The sequence below is a fragment of the Panthera uncia genome (genome assembly GCF_023721935.1).
Source record: "Panthera uncia isolate 11264 chromosome B2 unlocalized genomic scaffold, Puncia_PCG_1.0 HiC_scaffold_25, whole genome shotgun sequence".
Taxonomy (NCBI): domain Eukaryota; kingdom Metazoa; phylum Chordata; class Mammalia; order Carnivora; family Felidae; genus Panthera; species Panthera uncia.
The window spans coordinates 24,799,187-24,813,686 of NW_026057581.1; the positions used below are offsets into that span (position 1 = coordinate 24,799,187).

At 38.8% G+C, this 14,500-nt stretch overlaps 1 non-coding gene across 1 annotated transcript; it reads left to right on the forward strand.

Moving 5' to 3' along the window:
- Nucleotides 1–10,953: 10,953 nt before the first annotated feature.
- On the forward strand, nucleotides 10,954–11,060 carry LOC125908508 (U6 spliceosomal RNA). Its single transcript, XR_007453390.1, has one exon. It is a non-coding gene; the product is annotated as a U6 spliceosomal RNA (small nuclear RNA).
- Nucleotides 11,061–14,500: the final 3,440 nt, after the last annotated feature.

Genomic DNA, 14,500 nt, shown 5'->3' on the forward strand with positions numbered 1-14,500 from the left:
GTGCATGTGCACATGCTCGGGAGCAGTGAAAATGGCTACCTAGTCTCTAGTATCAGAACTCTGTTATCCCTGATCAGCAATTGCTGGCCCATATTTTGTCTTCAGCTTTCATCCACTCCCTGCTTTTACACTGTCCGTGACCAAGCCCCAGGTAGTACCTCTGTCCCAAGTTTTGTCTCATATATGGCTGTTTTCCCTGGCCCCTTACTTCTGAGGGACTGTGGCTTTGACCCATTCCAATCCTTTGCAGAAGGTCTCACTGAGCAATGGCTGAATGCCAGTCGCACCCAGGAAAGTTTGCAGGACCATTCTGCTGCTAATGCCCAGAGGCTGTGGCCAGGTGCCAGCCTGCCCCAGAAAAATTTCACAAGATAGTGTAGCAGCAGCGTTTCAGGGATTATGGAAAATCACAACATACATCTGGCACCAGGCTTCACCCTTAACGACCTTGTTCCAACACCAGCAAATGTGGCCGTTCTCTGGGGTCTGCTGGGCCAAGGTTGCCTCACAGCCTCTACCAAATGTCCTTCCAGCAGTGGGACAGCTTCTCTCTTGTGGCCTGAGAAACTCCCAGACTCCACTCTGCTTCTGGGGATTCACCCTTCCCACCAAAGCACTGCCAGGTATCAAGCTGTGGAGTTGCAGACTCTGCGCTCCCCCTGTTTATAGTCTTAATGGAATTTAAACTCTCCTTTCTCCTTTCTCCCTTTTTAGTTCAGTCCCTGTGGCTGTTTCCACTTTTCCACTTTCTCTCCAGATGCTTTTGGGTAGGGGTGCTTTTCCCATATTCTCCCCATCGTCTCCATCCTCTCTCCACATGCAAAAGTACCTCTCTGCCCTCTGCAGCTTCTCCCTCCCCAAGTTCACCTCTCTGTGCCGCATACCTGCTGAATTTTGTGGTTCAGGTTGTGCAGATTGTTTTGTTAATCTTCAGATCAGTTTTCTAGGTGTATAAGATGGTTTAGTGTTGGTCTGGGTGTATTTCATGGATTCAAGACACACAAAAAAATTCCATGCTGTTCTGCCATCTTGGCTCCCTCCTAAAATTTTTTAATTAACTAATTTATTTATTTATTTTTAAATTTACATCCAAGTTAGTTAGCATATAGTGCAACAGTGATTTCAGGAGTAGATTCCTTAATGCCCCTCACCCATTTAGCCCATTCCCTCTCCCACAACCTCTCCCGCAAACCTGTTAGTTCTCTATATTTAAGTGTCTCTTATGTTTTGTCCCCCTCCCTGTTTTTATATTATTTTTTCTTCCCTTCCATTATGTTCATCTGTTTTGTATCTTAAATTCCTCATGAGTGAAGTCATATGAGATTTGTTTTTCTCTGATTAATTTCGCTTAGCATAATATCCTCCAGTTCCATTCGTGTAGTTGCAAATGGCAATATTTCATTCTTTTTGATTGCAACTCTCCATTGTATGTATATGAATGGAGTAATACTCCATTGTGTGTGTGTGTGTGTATATATATATATCTTCTTTGTCCATTCATCTGTTGATGGACATTTGGGCTCTTTCCATACTTTGGTTATTGTCAATAGTGCTGCTATAAACATTGGGGTGCATGTATCCCTTCGAAACAGCACACCTGTATCCCTTGGATAAATACCTAGTAGTGAAATTGCTGGGTCGTAGGGTAGTTCTATTTTCTGTTTTTTGAGGAACCTCCATACTGTTTTCCAGAGTGGCTGCACCACTTTGCACTCCCACCAGCAGTGCAAAAGAGATCCTCTTTCTCTGCATCCTCATCAACATCTGTTGTTGCCTCAGTTGTTAATGTTAGCCATTCTGACAAGTATGAGTTGATATCTCATTGTGGCTTTGATTTGTATTTCCCTGATGATGAGTGAAGTTGAGCATTTTTTCACGTGTCTGTCAGCCATCTGGATGTCTTCTTTGAAGAAGTGTCTATTCATGTATTTTGCCCATTTCTTCACTAGATTATTGTTTTTTGTGTGTTGAGTGATAAGTTCTTTATAAATTTTGGATACTAGCCCTTTATCTGAGATGTCATTTGCAAATATCTTGTCCCATTCCTTTGGTTGCCTTTTAGTTTTTCTGATTGTTTCCTTTGCTGTGCCAAAGCTTTTCGCTTTTCATTTTGATGAGGTCCCAATAGTTCATTTTTGCTTTTACTTCCCTTGCTTCCAGAGACATGTTGAGTAAGAATTTGCTGCTACCAAGGCCAAAGAGGTTTTTGCCCACTTTCTCCTTTAGGATTTTGGTGGCTTCCTGTCTTACTTTAGGCCTTTCACCATTTTGAGTTTATTTTTGTGGATGGTGTTATAAAGTGGTCCAGATTCATTCTTCTGCATGTTGCTGTCTAGTTTCCCCAACAATATTTGCTGAAAAGACTGTCTTTATTCCATTGGATATTCTTGTCTGCTTTGTCAAAGATTAGTTGGCCATGCGTTTGTGGCTCCATTTTTGGGTTTTCTATTTTGTTCCATTGATCTGAGTGTCTGTTTTTGTACCAGTACCAGTGTCTTGATGATTACAGCTTTGTGATATAGCTTGAAGTCTGGGATTGTGACGCCTCCAGCTTGGGTTTTCTTTTTCAAGTTTGCCTTGGCTATTTGAGGCATTTTCTGGTTCTATACAAATTTTAGGATTGTTTGTTCTATCTCTGTGAAGAATGCTGGTGTTATTCTGATAGGGATTGCTTCATTAAAAATTGTTAATGTTTGTTTATTTTTGAGAGACAGAGCAGGAACAGGGGAGGGGCAGAGAGAGAGGGAGACACAGAATCTGAAGTAGGGTCCAGGTTCTGAGCTGTCAGCAGAGAGCCCAAACGGGACCTGAACCCATGAACCGTGAAATCATGACCTCAGCCTAAGTTGGACATGGAAGCTGCATTTTAACAAGACTCCAGGTGATATAGTTTCACATGAAAGTTTGAGAAGCTCTGGTTTGGAAGACACAGTCAGTCCTCAGTAAAATCCCCCATACCTTCTGTCTTCCTGATCTTCTGAAATTTAGCCTTGATCTGTGGGCATTGCTTCCTCTGCAGCTTTCACAGGTGGTGTCTGTTTTCTCTGCCACATCCTTATATCGGTGGGGTGGATGTCTTCTCTCTTACTCTGTGCCCTTTGTGACCATTCTTCTTCCTACCTCACTAAGGCCTCACAGCTTTGCATCTCATGTCAGCAGATTATACCACAAACTTGCTCATTGTTGCTGTCTTTGACTAACTCCCCAGGTCACTCTTCTTCATTCCCATCTTTCTGTCATTCCAACAGGACTTGGTGATTTCAGACTAATCTCAAGCCTTTACTAGGCTGAAGTATCCACTTCCAAGGCCACTCGTGTAGTTATTGACAGGCTGCAGTTTGTTGCAAGGTGCTGGACTAAGGGCCTCAGCTCTTCACCATACCATGTGGTCTCCAGAGACTGCACCCAGCATGGAAGCTGCTTTCCTAGAGTACAAATGATTTGAGACACACAAAGACAAAGAGTGAGAGAATATGCAAGATGGAAGCCATAGTCTCAGAAGTCACATCCCACCCCTTGTACCATTTTCTATTTGGTAGAAGCAAGTTCATAAGTGTAGCCATACTCAAAGGAAGCAATCACAAAAAGGAGGGAATCTTAGGAGTTAGGGATTTTTGGGGACATCGTGGAGACTGTCCACCACAGTAATCTTCACACTCCTCTTCTCCTCACCAGCTCATAGTGCTCCAGTTTTTCTGGCTTCTTTTCTGTTCTCTGGGAATCCAAGCATGTGCTCAACTCAGAGTTTTGCCTTTGCTTTCCCTCTACCTTGAGCACTTCCCCTCCAGATATCCTTATGACTTACTCCATTACTTCCTTAAAATTTCTGTTAAAAATGTCACCTTCACAGTGAGATCTTTCATCATCATAAAATTTAGAATTATAGCCCTCTACCTCAACCACCTGAAACGCTCTATCCCCTTCTCGTTCTATTTGTCTATTTTTCCTGTTGTTATCTAACATATTGCCTTACCATTCGTTTTCTTTTCGGATTCCTCTCACCACAGCAACATTTTCTTAACAGGCTTTTTGACTTTAATCATGAATTCATTCTATAACCAAATGAGCATGCCAGTAAAAAGGCAAATATGATCATTAATGCTTCACATTCTAAAATTCTTCAGTGACACTTGATAGACTGAAGAAGTAGTCTTTTTGGGAGAAGACTAAACTAGGTTTGGTACTGGCCTCCAAAAGGACATTTGGAAATAAATGGGCTGTGTAGCAGATATTGTTGGTTCTCTGCCTATATCCCTTGGGACTTAACACTTCAGTACACCCCAGCCCTTCCAACTCCACCTGTTTTTGAAGAAATATTCTACACCCCAAGCATACCAGTATACTTTGAACAAGACTAACGTAAATTGGAGTATAGATACCTCTGCTTCCTTGCCCTGGTGAGATAACTACAAGGTGCTTTCTATACTATTTCCAAGTTATCCTACATGATTATGCTCAGTCATCCACAGCAGTAGCTAGTTTGATAACATACCCTTTTTGGTTTTCCTTCATTGTTTGTATCATTTTCTCATTCCCTTGCTAGTATTTCTTGCACCTCCCAAGTAAATTACTTGGATTCAAATCCTGTGTCACTATCTGCTTACAAGAGAATCCTAACCAAAACAGGGTATTGCAGGTGTCACAACAACCAGGGATCAGGAGGCCAGGAAGAATGCTAAATATCTTATGATGCATAGACAGTACAACCAAATGATGAATTATCCCTCCCGAAATGTCAATAATACAGTGTGGCTCCTTATAATGGAAAATAAGACACATCACTCTTTTCAAATTTCCTCTCCACTATAATTTTCATCTTGCCTCATTAGATTCAATTTCTAATTTTACCTTTGGATGTCATTTTTGTTTGTTTTTAGCTCTTAGTTTTGTATTCCAATTCAGAATGGCAGAAAGGATAAAGAATATTTATACCTACCTTGTATAATTCCTAGATTCATTCCTGAGAATGGTCCTCCAGGTACATTCTGGTGATTTATGTGGGGTCTCTGGAAGAATCTAAACATCTAGTGATACTTAAAGAAGCCACTGGGTCTAGCAATGTCTCTCAACCAGAGTTTTATAGTTGCTCTACAATTGATTGCACTCAATCTACACCACGGGGTGTTCAGTGGCAGAAAATGTTCACCATTAAGTCCATTATGATTGTGGAGTTACAGCTAATTGTTGATTCACTAAACCAAATTATGTTTTTCTTCACTAAATGCCTAATTTGATTTTACTTAATTTCATTACTGGAAGGTCAAGTAACAAAATGGTGCCCATGGCTTTGTTTGGCCCTGCCAAACTCTATGATCTTTTAATAGCTTATAAACCAGAATGCTTGGGATTTTCCCACCTTGATTTATGATAAGTATGGAGTAAGAGTTAAAGAGATAGGGGGAGCCTTGAGTTTTACCTAGTTCAATTTCCTATTTTCCTGTTAATCCTCAGGATAGTGCCTCACTTCTCAACAAAGATCTATAATGATTCGTATTATGTTACTTCCATTAGTAGCTCACTCCAGCAACTGTCAATGCTGGTAAGTCAGCATTAACAACAAGTTATCACAGTACTTATAAATATTTTCTGAGTGAATATTTGATAATCAAGATGTTCAATCAAAGTTTAAATTTAGGTCCCTTTGCCTTTTCTGGACTTCACAAAAAAGAATATGGCCCAACATTTTTCTCAAAGCCCTCTATTAGACTTGAGGACAACACTAAAAACAGTTTTTCTTCTTGACGAAAAGATTTTTTTTTAACTTTTAATAGGAGCACTTGTTTTATCCTTCAATTTTTCATGATAATTTTGGCTGCTAGTCTCTATTTTTTGCAGACAGGAGTACTGAATACAGTAAGCTGGAAAGGCTTTCACAAACAGAGTGAGAAAGAAGGAAGGAGAACATTCTTGACCTGGAATGTCATAATCTAAATGGATTAATTTTTAAGCTACCTCCATAAAATAGAACTAATAGTTAGAAGCATTGTCTGTTTCTCATCAAGATTCAATTCAGTAAGCATTTATTGAATATCCTTTCAATCTGTTCTGGGTGTGTTCAAAGAAGTAAAATGTGCAGTCCTGCTTTTGAAGAGCTGGTAACTTCAGAGGTGCTCTACTTTCTCAATAGTTTCTTAGTTCATTAAGAATTCTGTTTTGATTTAGTATAATCCAAGAAAGCTTTTGCAGGAAACACTAATTTCTAGTGTTTACATGCCTTAAAGCTTTGAATCAAGAGGCAGAAAAAGACAGTTGGGGAGGTGTGAAATTTTTTAACTGACCAAGAGTTTCCATTCACTTTGAATTCTCTCCATTTTGCTATTTCATGGTTTTTTTTCTCTCTTTTTTTCTAAACACTATCAAAGGTTTACTCTTGATTCCAAAGTTCATATGAACTTTGCATATATGGAATTCCCAGTGTAACAGAGTGGAATGCATGCTATTTTTAGTAAATCCTTTCTAACTTTTTCCTTTTACTTATTCTCATTACCCTCAGACCCATGAATTAGCCCTTTATGCAAATTTTTTCAGAGATTTTTAAAATACGGGCAGCAGCTTTTTACAAGTTGTAATAACCATTCTTAGATGATACATTAAAAGATCTGGACCCAATTTCAATGTGTGTGTGTGTGTGTTGTGGGGATGGGAGGATTGGGGGATTCCCCACACCATTATGGAACAATTCTCTGACACCGTTGGTGGTCCTACAATTCAACTCAGTTCTGATACTAATTACCAAGAGATAGCATCAGATTCCACAGGTTAAGGGCTCAGTCCCACAAGACTGCCCTCCACTTCAAATGCCAAATATAAGCCCTGTTCTGTTACCTGTGCCTCTGACTGATTGAGTATAGATTGGAAATTACCATGATCCCATCCTGGGGTTTGATTAGTTTGCTAGAATGGCTCAAAGATTCCTCATCCCATGATCTTTTATCTTTTCTCTCAACAAACCACAAGTTTCTGTGTACCTGGGCTGTTCTAGCAAACCCCAGTTCTCTGACACCAACTAGAGGTTCTGGTCACCAATTCCAATATGTGGAAGTAGTGGCCTTTTTCCACACCACCAAGCAACTTGGGGATACACACCCATGATTCCTATAATTCAACTCCATTCTGACCCTGTCTGTCTGAAGATTGTGTCAGATCTCATAGGTTAAGGGTTCAGTCCTCTCTATGGACTTCAGATATAAGTCATAAGTCCAGGTTTTCACCTGTGCTTTTGACCAACCTGGTATAGATTAGGGGTTTCAGTGATCCTCACCTTGGGTTTGATCAGTTTGCTAGAGCAGTTCACAGAACTCATGAAAACATTTTATTTACTAGATTGCTGATTTGTTATAAAAGGATATAACTCAGGAAAAGCCTGATGGAAGAGATGCATAGGGCAAAGTATGGAGATCTTTCATGCTCTCTGCAAATGCATCACTCTCCCTGAATTCTCATGTGTTCACCAACTTGGAAGCTCTCTGAACCCATCCTTTTAGGTTTTTATGGAGGCTTCATTACATAGGCATATTGATTAAATTATTCACCATTGGTGATTGATTCAATCTCCAGCCCTGCTCCTCTCCCTGGAAATCAAGGGGTCGGACTGAAAGTTCCAACCCTCTATTCAGATTGGTTCCACTGGCAACCAGTCCTCATCCTTAGGTAATTTCCAAAGTCACGTCATCAACATAAACTCTGTTGTGGTGGCAAGGGGCTTGTTATAAATAACAAAATAACCCATTTCAATTTTATGGCTCAGAAGTGGATTTTAAGAACAAAAGACAAGAGACCAAATATTATGAGAAAAGATACCCCCATTGCTCTTATTGTTCGAGAAATTCCAATGGTTTTAGGAGCTTTGAGCCAGGAACCATGGAACCAAGACCAAATATATATGAGAAATATATTTTGGTCAATGACCAGATATGTATTTATTATAAATCACAAAATTGCACACATTAACCAGGAACACAAAATAAAGACATTATTAAAGTATCCATTTTTCATATTTTAGGTCAGATTTATTACTCACTAGTTATTATTTGAAATCCTGTTGTTTAAATACAGTACTGATGAGTTTTTTGATTTTGTCAGAATTGACTTGGAAGATATATAAGGGAAAGTTCCAGTAACATTCTTATTTTAGGATTTCAACACACAGTATTAATGTTTGGTCCAATTTATGCCTTGGTTGATCTGAATTCATGCTAATGTGGGGACCACTTTGACATAAAGATTATTTTTAATTAAAAAGAAATCAAAACCCAGTAGATTCAGGAAAAGCTCTTTTTGTCCTCCACAACTGTCTAAAAAGAATTTAGATAGAGGGTCAACTCCAGGAAGAGTGCTATCACTGTAGGTAACTATATTATACTATGAACTAGGTATGGTGGACAGGGAGGAACCCAGGGCAGCCAGTTTGATCCCTGTCTTCTGTGTCCTATTGTTTCTGAATAGCCTAGCAATCATTTGTTTACAAAACATTTACTCTTTTACATCTCTCTGTGAATTGCATTTCTTCCCCTTGAAGTCCCTTATTCTCCTTACCTCCTTCTCCTTAGTTCAGAATGACATAAAAACCTCACTTTGCCTGACTGTCTGGAATTTCCATGTGTGGATTCCCCGTATGTATGAAATTACATTTGATTTTCTCTGATTAATCTGTCTTATGCCAATTTGGTTCTTAGACTAGAAGGACACTGAAGGGGATAGGAAATTCTTTCTCCCAACATTAATTATAACTGAAAGGGAAACCTGGCTTTATCAAAAAGTAGACCATACTTTTTAATAATCACAGATTTTAGAATAGACCTAAAACAGTGATTTTTCCCCAGCCCCTTAAGACTTCAGCTCCTTGAGGGCAAGCCCTGTGTCTTAGTCTCTGTGCTTGTAAAATAGAAGGAGGAGGGCACCTGTGTGGCTCACTTGTTTAAGCATCTGGCTCTTGATTTCTGCTTAGGTCATAATCTCACAGTTCCTGGGATCGAGCCCATGTCAGGCCCTGCTCAGACAAAGTGGAGCCTGCTTAGGATTCTCTCCCTCTCTCTCTGCTCCTGCCTCTCAAAATAAGTTAATAAACATAAAAAAGGGGGTGGGGAGGACTGGAAGGGGAAGGGAAGAAAATCCTCTCTATTGAATTATAAAGCAATTGAGGACCAGAAGTTTTCCTTAGATTATAGAACTGGGCAGGGTTGCAATCTCAGATATTCTGCATCCTCATAGAATACATTTTGCTCTCTTAAGCTGCTTCCTACTAAGACCATGTTTTTTTCTGATGGTATTTCTTGTTAGGTAAACTAATTGTCCGATGTTTCTGTCTCTACCCAAGGGATGGACAGAATTTTAGTCCAAGCCTCTGTCTTCTCCCTTCTCCTTGGAGAAATGTTGGAAGGAAACCTTTGACTTGTACTTCTACCTCTTTTTTCACTCCATGCTAAGGGAGGAGGTGCAATGAGTATGATCATGATTGGTGATGAGTTGCTGGGTTACTGTGCCTAAAAGCAAGAATCAGGCTTCTCACTTCTTTCGCTCTGTTCTTGGGCTCTGTGGGGTCTTGTCTGTTTCCAGCTCCCATATGATGAACACACCTGGCAGAGAAGGTGATGAACACACCTTCTCAAGGAAGCAGAGGGATCCACCATCGTTTCTTGGTTCCAGCTTTGCAACTAACCCCTGGATGCATGTCAGACAGGCCTCCATTCTAGGCCAGCTGTCTCCAAATAAGGAGGAGGGTGGTAGTAAACCACTAGGTTTCAGAACTGAGTCAAATTCTCTAAGAGCTTCCTAAAAGGGGATTGTGCTGTGCACCAATGCAGACATAATGTCCTGCATTGGACTTTCAATCAGTTGTCACCGTTATTTGAGTGCTCTATCAGTAGCAAAGGCTGGAAGCTTAGAGGGCATAGCTAGGCCGTTCCAACATAGCAATTATCATCATGTCAGAGGAGTTGTTTATTGTTGTTGTTTTGGGTATGGAGAATTTCACCATCTACAAAAACACACAAAATAATTTTAATAAATTTCCATGTACTCGTTTGCCAATCCCAACAAGTATTCATTCATGGCCAATACTTCTACATCTGTTAAACCATTGAAATCTTATTTTTCCTAAGTGACAAGTGTTCCTTGCATGTAGCTTTTGCTTTCTTAGGCTACACAGCCAGGGGTGGATGGTAGTTAACACTTGGGGTTAACAATAACAACAGCAACAAGACAATAATATCAGTGTGACTTCTTCCCCTTGGCTTCCATCCAACAGCAGCAATGGGATCCCAAGTTTCCTTGTCACTCTCCTTTCTCTGAGAGGGTTCTAGAGGTTTCTAGAGAGTTCAGAGTATTCTCTGATTCATGAATTATTTTTGGCAGCCTCTATTTTTTCCCCCATGGTCAGAGATGTTCTTCTGCCACTTAGAGACTTTGAGGGACAGTTGCCATCTCTGCCACTATTGGGATCAGCATAGGCTTTTTTTTAAGACAACTTTTAAGTTCATAGAAAAATTGAGAGGATGGTATAGAGATTTCCCTTATACTTTCTGCTCTCACATGCATACCTAACCACATTGCCAGCACCCCCACTCTCCTCCCCCCAGAGTGGTGTATTTGTTACAATCAATGAGAACCTACACTGACATATCATAATCAAACCAAGTCCATAGTTTACATTAGGGGTCACTCTAATGTAATGAATGTGTTGTATATTCTGTGGGGTTAGACAGATGTTTAATGACATATCGACCATTATAGTATCACATAGAGTAGTTTCACTGCCGCCAAAATCTTCTGTGCTCTGCCTATTTACCCCTCTCCTTACAATACCTGGCAACACTGATCTTTTTACTGTCACCACAATTTTGCCTTTTCCAGAATATCATATAGTTGGAATAATATAATATGTAGTCATTTCAGATTGGCTTCTTTCACTTACTAACATCCATTACTCCATTTCTTTAATAAGATTCTTCTTTGGTGCTCACTTCGGCAGCACATATACTAAAATTATAATGATACAGAGAAGATTAGCATGGCCCCTGTGCAAGGATGACACGCAAATTTGTGAAGCGTTCCATGAATTAAAAAAAAAAAAAGATTTCTCTGCCTTTTCATGACTTGATAGCTCATTTTGTTTTAGCAATAAATAATACTGTATTTTCTGTGGATAACCACAGTTTATCCATTCACTTACTGAAGGACATTTCGATTCCTTCCAATCTTTGGCAATTATGAATAAAGTTGCTATAAACATTCATGTATAGTTTTTGTGTGAACATAAATTTTCAACTCATTTGGGTAAATAGCAATGAATGTGAATGCTGGTAAGAGTTAATATAGTTTTGTAAAAAAATGGCAAAATGGTCTTCCAAAGTGGTTGTACTATTTCGCATTCCCATCAGGAATGAATGACAGTTCCTGTTGCTCCACATCCTCATCAGCATTTGGTATTGTCAGTGTTCTGAATTTGGGCCATTCTAACAGATGTATAGTGGTATCTCATTGTTGTTTTAATTTGCATTTCCACAGTGACCTATAATGTAGAACATATCTTCATATATATATTTGTGATTTGTATTTTTGGTGACCTGTATGTTAAGATATTTGGCTTATTCTTTTAAAAAATTTTGTTAAAATGATTGCTTATTTTTGAGAGAGAGACACAGAGCATGAACAGGGGAGGGGCAGAGAGAGAGGGAGACACAGAATCTGAAGCAGGCTCCAGGCTCTGAGCTATTAGCACAGAGCCCGACATGGGGCTCAAACCCATGAACCATGAGATCATAACCTGAGCCGAAGTCTGATGTTTAACTGACTGAGCTACCCAGGTGTCCCAATCTTTGGCTTATTCATTAAGTGGGTTGTGTTTTCTTATTGTTAATGTCTAAAGAGTTCTTTGTATATTTTGGAAAACAGTCCTTAATCAAATATGTCTTTTGTAAATATTTTCTCCTAGTCTGCAGCTTGTCTTCTCATTCTCTTGACATTATCTTTCACAGAGAAGTTTTTTTTTTTTTTTAATTTTTTTTTCAACGTTTTTTATTTATTTTTGGGACAGAGAGAGACAGAGCATGAACGGGGGAGGGGCAGAGAGAGAGGGAGACACAGAATCGGAAACAGGCTCCAGGCTCTGAGCCATCAGCCCAGAGCCTGACGCGGGGCTCGAACTCACGGACCGCGAGATCGTGACCTGGCTGAAGTCGGACGCTTAACCGACTGCGCCACCCAGGCGCCCCACAGAGAAGTTTTTAATATTAATGAAGTCCAGCTTATCAATTATTTCTTTCATGAATTGTGCGTTCAGTGTTGTATCTAAAAAGTCATCACCACGCACAGGGCTAGATAGTAGATAATGTAGGTTTTCTCCTACATCATCATCTAGTTTTATAGTTTTTCATTTTAGATTTAGGGGTCAATACACTATTTGAGTTAATTTTGTGGAAGGGCATAAAGACTGTGTTTAGGTTTCTTTTTTTCTTTCTTTCTTTCTTTCTTTCTTTCTTTCTTTCCTCTTTCTTTCTTTTTGCAAGTGAATCTGCAGCTGTTCCAGCACCATTTGTTGAAAAGACAAATAGTCTTTGCTTCATTGAATTGTCTTCACTCTTCTGTGAAGGATTAGTTGACTCTATTAATGTGATCTATTTCTGCGCTTTCTATTCTGTTCCATTGATCTTTTGTTTCTTCTTTTTCCAATACCACCCTGTCTTGATTACTGTAGCTTTGAAGTAAGTCTTGAAGTCAGATAGTGTTAGTCTTCCAACTTTATTTTTCTACTTCAATATTGTGTTGGCTGTTTTGGGTATTTTGTCTCTCCATATGAACTTTATTGTTTTTAATGTTTATTTATTTCTGAAAGAGAAAGAGAGAGTGCAAAAGCATGGGAGGGGCAGAGAGAGAGGGAGAGAGAATCCCAAGCAGGCTCCACCTGGCTTGAACCCACAAACCCATGAGATTATGACCTGAGCCAAAATCAAGAGCTGGATGCTTTACCGACTGAACTACCCAGGCACCCTGTCCATATGAACTTTAGAATTGATTTGTCAATATCAGCAAAATAACTCTCTGGGATTTTGATTGGGATTGCATTGAATCTATGGACCAAGTAGGGAGAACGGACATTTTGGCAATATTGAGTCTTCTTATCCATGATAATGGAATACATCTCATTTATTTAGCTCTTCTTTGACTTCTTCCGTCAGAGTTTTATAGTTATCCTTATATATATTTTACACACATTTGGATAGATTTATACCTAAGTATTTCATGTTAGCGGGTGTTAATGTAAATAGTATTGTGTTTTTAACTCCAAATTATACTTATCCATTGCTGGTATATAGAAAAACATATTTCTATTTCCTAATATTTTGGATATTAATTTTGTATTCTGCAATCTTGTTATAATTGATTATTAGTGCCAGGAGATTTTTGTGTTTGCTTTTTTTTTTTTTTTTGTCAATGTTTTTTTTTTTTTTTTATTTTCGACATAGATAATCATGTTACCTATGAACGAGGACAGTTTTACGCCTTCTTTCCCAATCAGTTTACATTCTGTTTCTTTTCCCTGTCCTATTGCATTAGCTTGGTTTATTGTAAATGATTTTTCTGTATCTATTGGTATAATCATGTGATTTTTCTTTTTCAGCCTGCTGAGGTGATGGGTTACATTAATTTGGTTTTCAAGTGCCAAGCCAGGCTTACATATCTAAGATAAATGACACTTGGTTGTGGTATATCATTCTTTTTATACACTGTTACATTCTGTTTGTTAACATTTTGTTGAGGGTTTTTACATCCCTGTCCATGAAAAGTATTGCTTTGTATTTTTTTCTCCCTTGTAATATCTTTGCAAATTTTGGTTAGAATAATGTTGGCCTCATAGAATGAGTTAGGAAGTATTCCCTCTGTTTCTATCCTCTGAAAGAGATTGTAGAGAATTGGTATAATTTCTTCCTTAAATGTTTGGTAGAACTCACCAGTGAACCCCCCTGGGTCTGTTTTGGATGCTTATTTATTATTGATTCAATTTCTTTAATAAATATAAACCTATTTAAAATGACTATCTCTTATTGTGTAAGTTTTGGCAGATCTTGACTTTCAGGGAATTGGTTCATTTCATCCGGTTACCAAATTTTTTGAAATAGACTTGTACATTGTACTCTTTATTATGCTTTTAATATCCATGACCCATGTGTTCTTTAGAAGTATGTTGCTTAATCTCCACATGTTTTAGGATTTTCCAGTCATTTCTGTTATTGATTTCTTGCTTAATTCTATTGTGCTCTGAAAGCAGACATTGCATGACTTCTACTGTTTTACCTTTGCTAAGGTGTGTTTTATGACACAGAATATACTCTGTGTTGGTGAATGTTTCACGTGAACTGGGAAAGAATGTACTTTCTTCTGTTGTTGGATGAAGTAATCTATAAATGTCAATTATATCCAATTAATTGATGGTGTTGTTGAGCTCAACTATGTGCTTACTGATTTTCTGCATGCTGGATCTGTCCATTTCTGATAGAGGTCA